This window comes from Amblyomma maculatum, chromosome 8, assembly GCF_055883805.1.
Source record: "Amblyomma maculatum isolate TAMU_Amacu chromosome 8, ASM5588380v1, whole genome shotgun sequence".
Lineage (NCBI taxonomy): Eukaryota > Metazoa > Arthropoda > Arachnida > Ixodida > Ixodidae > Amblyomma > Amblyomma maculatum.
Genome location: NC_139351.1, coordinates 50,583,723 through 50,589,722, shown reverse-complemented (window position 1 = coordinate 50,589,722; position 6,000 = coordinate 50,583,723).

Genomic DNA, 6,000 nt, shown 5'->3' with positions numbered 1-6,000 from the left:
GTTAAGTACAGCTACGGCATTACTTCAAATAAAATGTCAAAAATTAAACCTGTCACATACGTAATACGTTCATCGCGGGCACTTGAGGGCGGATACTGGCATCAAATGGTACAGAGCAAACAAACAAAAATAAAAGCACTTATAATTACGCGTCGAATTGGCAGGTATGATGCAGTTCTTGGCGCGCACCGAGAGAAAGCGGAAAAATGCGAAAAAGATGAACACCTAATACGCAAGCAATTAAAATAATGCCGAAATCAAATGCGGACATAATACGCGTTTATTCTTTGAGTGTGTGGTATGAAATATGAGTAATCGACTGGATATACTTGCAACTACTGCTTGCCGGACTATATATAATCGGGCTACTTGCCGCGAGTGCTTTTTGCAGTACTAACCAGACTGTAATTGTTAGCAAGGTTGATATTACACGTGAAATACTTCCAAGGGAATTTAATTATTTTCCCTTTGGGAACTCTTGCCGTGATTCGCTTACTTCGCAAAGAGCGAAGCCGCAAAAACATTATAAATTTCATTGCTTCAAGTGGGAGCTTTTCTGGTGCTCCAAGTAGGCAAACTTTTTGAACCTTCACATTTTACAGGAAGTTTGCAAAATCTGAAGTGCAAAGCAGTCGAGAAGGACCGTGCATAGAGCCAAATTTTTGAGTATTTTGCGACCTAGCTTCGGACCTATAGCGCTATTTTTGTTCGTGGTGAGAAACCGTGCCGGCCTCACAACCTCTCTTTCGCAGAAGGATGATCTAGCGGGAGCGAATAAGCGTATACCAGTATAGTCTGCGTCCGCTATTTTCCGTCGTTATTTCTTTTTCAAAGCCATTCATTTTTTTTTTAATTTTGTATATACATAAAACAGGACTACAGCCATCTTCTGGAGGCAATGACTTGCATATTACCAGTGGCTTGCGTACCCTAGAATGGAAACATTTTCTTCAACAATTAGGTCATCTCTACCTCCATGCGGGGTAGTCCACATTTAATTCATTCCAACTGAATGCCGACTTCTCTTGTGGCTTCAGTGACGTACTGTAGTCGGCATATAGTTGGCGTGGTAAACAACGGAATATACCATTTTGGACTGTTTTGATAATGGGGTTACTGTGACCAGTTTTAGTCAGCGCTCGAACGCACGTGTTGTATGTTTCACTTCTTCATACATCCTGCCTCCAAACTGCCCTCTTTTCAAAACGACTACATTTCTGGGCGTGAATTAGGTGCTTTAGGAATGCTAAAGCAAGCTGTACGGCGAGTGAAGCGTGCTGTGCGAGTCGCACGCCGGCCCTCTCCAAGCTGTTTTCTTCGGAGCCAACTCCTGTCATGTTACTTCCCCGAGGTGTTGCCGACGGCCAAAATGGAAAATAAATTAGGTGATTGCTAACAGTACTGAGCACCGTTAACCGGAATATTTGTAAAATCTTGTCGCGAACAGCTCGAGACGACGCACGCAAACAAGAACGTACAGTCCGCGCGGTATCCGCCCCGCCGCACAGCGCGCATACGCGGGCGCTCGGACGGCTGACACACCAGTTGCTGGTGGCGCCCTCTGCGCTGCGGCGCCTCCGTCATCGCAAAAGCGGCCCCTCGCTCCCATGCATTTCGCGGCGCGGTCGACACACTGCCCAATCTTCTAGAGCACTATACCCGAGATCAAGGCACACTATCTTCCTCATCCGCTATACCCTCGAACCAGGCGCGCATTAGAGACGGGCGCGCCGCCACCCGGCCCTATAGATGCAAGCTCCCCTTCGTAGACGCTTTAAATAAGGCGAACGCAGCACTTACTGTAACAAAGCCAGTCCGAATACGTCTCTCTCCGCGCCCGAGATCAAGGGACACTATCTTCCTCATCCGCTATACCCTCGAACCAGGCGCGCATTAGAGACGGGCGCGCCGCCACCCGGCCCCACACTCGCTCCGCATACCTTTATAGTGGGCATTGTATTTTTGGTGAGGGCAGTACATTCGTTGGCGTTTTAGGGCAGTTTCCTTGATTTGGATGTTTCTCGAGGTTCATTATGAGAGGCTCCTGGGGATTTGTGATATAAAAAAATCATGGCAGTTATCACAAATTTTCATGCAATAACAATCCGACTCTCGCTGTATGTACCCCTAACGTTTGCAACTCACTGACTGGTTTACCTTCAGAATAGTACTGGTAGAAGCATGCAGGGATTTATTTTCAATGGGTATTCAGGAGCACATAAGGCGGCTGTGGTTCACCGTTTCCTTCACGAACCAATAATCCTTTGTTATCAGCGTGGCTGGTAACCTTGCGCGTTACGTATGCGGCAGTGTGCAAATCATTTCATATAGATGTCCCAAATAGACTGCAGAACGCCGATCTCTGCGCCATACACTGAAGAATCTTTCTTGCTTCCTTCCGCTGACTAAAATAAGCATTCGTCTACAGTATAAGCGGTGACCATCTGCCGTGAAGGTCTGGCAGTTGCGTTTACTTTCCTGAGGGGCCCATGCCTTCAGGACGATACATTTATATCCGTCTACCCTTTTTCTCCCAGTGCGGGGTAGCGAACTGAAGTTTTTTTTTTGTTAAACTCAGCAATCTTATTTTCTCCACTTCTTTGTCTTCTGATTACTGTTATGAAACATTTCATGGCCAAAATTGTAAAGTAAAGCTTTTGTGTGTGTTACTAAACTCGTGACATTAGCTACATTTCAGTTATTAGGTACCCTATATATTTGTTTTGTTTCTTTACAACACTTCGTCACTCCTTAAAAAACAATCAAGATGTGTAACTTTGGATTTCAGCTGCGGCACCAATATGATGAATCCTTTTCACCACATACTAACCCATGCTTACCAATCTCACGCAAGACTTTCTGGAAGATTATATTTGCCAAGCCAAGCCATGGCACTGGGGACGGCGTTTTTAACGGTGCTCTGCCTTTTATTAATGCTGTGTTGGATTGCTTGGCCATTCCCTATTAATTTCGGTGTTCCTCGAGACCGTGCGGTTAAGCTTCTGTGTGAACGTGGAACCTGCAAACTCCGCGTACCATTCATCGCCTCTCGCTGTGGCCCGTACATGCTAAGCCTGACTGCATTGGCCGTCCACGTCGGTCTTACTCTCGTAACACTTCATCATATTGCAGCCCATGAACCCATCCTATTGGCCAAACCAACACCTCCTGCTACTCATTTCTGGTGACATCAGCCCAAACCTTGAACGCGGTAAACGTCTTGTGTGCCCTCGATGTGACCGTGTTGTTACGACCACATGGCTGGGCTCCAATGTTGCACCGCTGGTTGCATCACACGCGCGAAAGGATTACCCTCCCTATCTCCCGCCGACTGGCCACAACATCGTCCCATTGCTTTTGTACAACGTGCTTACTGCCAACATTGAAAGACTCGCTATTCTCTGCTGCCCATCATGCAGCCGGTTTCACTCCAACGTCTAGGCTGTCAACTGCAGATTCAACAAGCTGTAGTGTGCAGCATGCAGCTGCGTCTGTGTACACATCCAGTCGCACTGGATGTGTACACAGTCTTCTGGACGGACCGCTTTTCTTCGAGTGGACGCGGCGTATTGGTCGCTGTACTTCGTCCGCTGTCGCGCCGTCTTCTTTGACAACATTGATAACATGTACGACCTGTATATTTCACTGCTTCTCACCCTTGTGTCTGACACTGTACTATCAATACAAGCTCGACGCAAACGAAAAGCTGAAAGAAGAGCTGCGTCGAAGCGCCCGTAAAAATCGGTTGCCTACCTACCTTCTCATTGCCAAAGAGGACCAATGTGCCCCGCAAAAACGGATTCGGATGGCTTATCGGGAATTTGTAGAAGGCATTGCCACTCGCGCAGCACAGGCACCTAAGAAATCACAGTTTTTCCAGATAGATGCAGACACTCTATGCTTTCCCGGTCGCATCTCAGAAGCATTCAACAAATATTTTTCTCCCATTTCGACAGGCCAGTCTTTTGTTGAATTTGACCTGCCATCGTTACCAGGAGGGACCATTAGAAATTGCATGACTACCTTGTCCTCTGTCATGATAACTCTTTACGATGTCATTGAAGCTTGTTCCCGCATCCGACCGTTTCAGAGCCCTGGCCCTGATGCATGCACCTCCTGGTCCTGCAGCACACCTCTTATCTGGTGTTAATGATGTTCAAGATGTTTCAGCGCATCATAGATGCTGCAGTGGTGCCTCCTGCACGGAAGATGGCTCGCTGCACACAAATCTACCAAGGGAATAGAGCACGAGGTGACCTGTTGTTGTATCGCCCAGTTGCATCTACATCTGTCATATGCCGCACATTTGAACGGATTGTGAATACCAAGATTCGCAGCCACCAATAAGAAAACAGCCTCATGTCGCCGACCCAATACGGTTTTCGTGAGCAGCGCAGCTGCGATACTACTCTCAATATGCTGGTCCACACAGTCCGTGCACACCTTGACAACTACACATCTTGCCAACTTGTTCAGGTAGATATTTCCTGTGCGTTTGATCATCTCCCGCACGATGGGCTCCTATCCAGCGCTGCAGCCAAGGGATTCTCAGGATTTGTGCTCTCTTGGCTGCAGTACTTTGTCCGTGGCAGACCCCAGCGCGTTGTATTTCATGGAACCACTTCCACGTCTAACGCCATTCTGTCCGGTTTACCCCAATGAAGTGTTCTTGGACCTACTCTTCACCATATTCATAGACAGTATTACTGCAATCTAGACTACCTGCCACTTGGCTAAGCTCATGACATTTCGTTTACCGCTACCAATTAGCACACTAGCGGACTACTCCGCTCTTCAGAACGACCTCAGCACATGTCAGTCCTGAGCAAAACAACCACAGTTGCCCTCAAACATCATGAAGTCATCCACAATGACCTTCGCAACCCTGCATCACCCTAGCCTTATTCCACCTGCGAGGAACATTGGAAGCAAGCCCCTTCAGCGTATGACAACCACGCATTGCTCTGCATTGCATTGAATGCACGCTTGTCACGTCATGTTTACTGCACATGTGTAGAATCCAGGCGCATGCTGGGTTTCATCGCCCGCCTCACAGCAGACATGCCTTCTAGTGCGTTTCGGGGTCTTTACAGGGCCTTTGAACTTCCCATAGTGAAGTACTGTTGGACAGTCTGGCTACCAAACTCTGCTGCTTTGCGTATCCGTCTTGCCAGTGTCCTGCGACGTGCCGCATATACATATTATTGACGTGCTGTTCCATAAAATGAACGCCTACCTTACGCAAAACTATCATCTGCAACTCTTCTCAGACACGCATCCTGCCAGCCCCTCTCCTCACGCGTAAAAGCTGCTACGATGAGTATTTTTGCCGCCTTTTTACCAGGCCAGCAAACAATGATTGATAGCGCACGCCCCAACCACCCCTATGGTACCCTCCAACCGCTTCGCGCCCGCACTGTGCGCCATGCACAATCTGGCTCCTCCGTACCGTATCTATGTGGCGACGGTTTCCTGCCACGTGCATTACCGGGTCTTTCCCACCTCGAGCATATGATCTCTCGACCATTGAGGAGGCGGCGTAGTGGCTCTCATATTTTCATATTCTTTCTTCCTCATTCCTCATTTCATTCTTTCCCATCTCTCACATCTCATCCCTCCCCGTTTTCCAACTCGCATCTCGAAGGACACCTTGGGTCCCAGGTCAGGGTAAGCAAGCTGTCCTGGTATGGGCAGTACTGCTTTTTGCTACCCATGCATGCATGGGCCACCCGCCATGAATGACAAATAAAGTATTATTATTACTTATATTGGGTTTTATGCAAAAATCAACTTTGGCTCCATAAACCCCCATATAATACCCTAAATAACCTTCCCGAAAATGTTGTATTTCATACACTTCAACCATGATTCGTCGGAGATGCCTTTCCCAATTTCAAACCACTAGCACAAGTTCGCTCTGAAATTCTCACACCTTTGCATGTGTATTTCTTAAGAGAACTTGGTTGTTATCTCTGGCTTTCCTTTTTTATTTTGACTGCT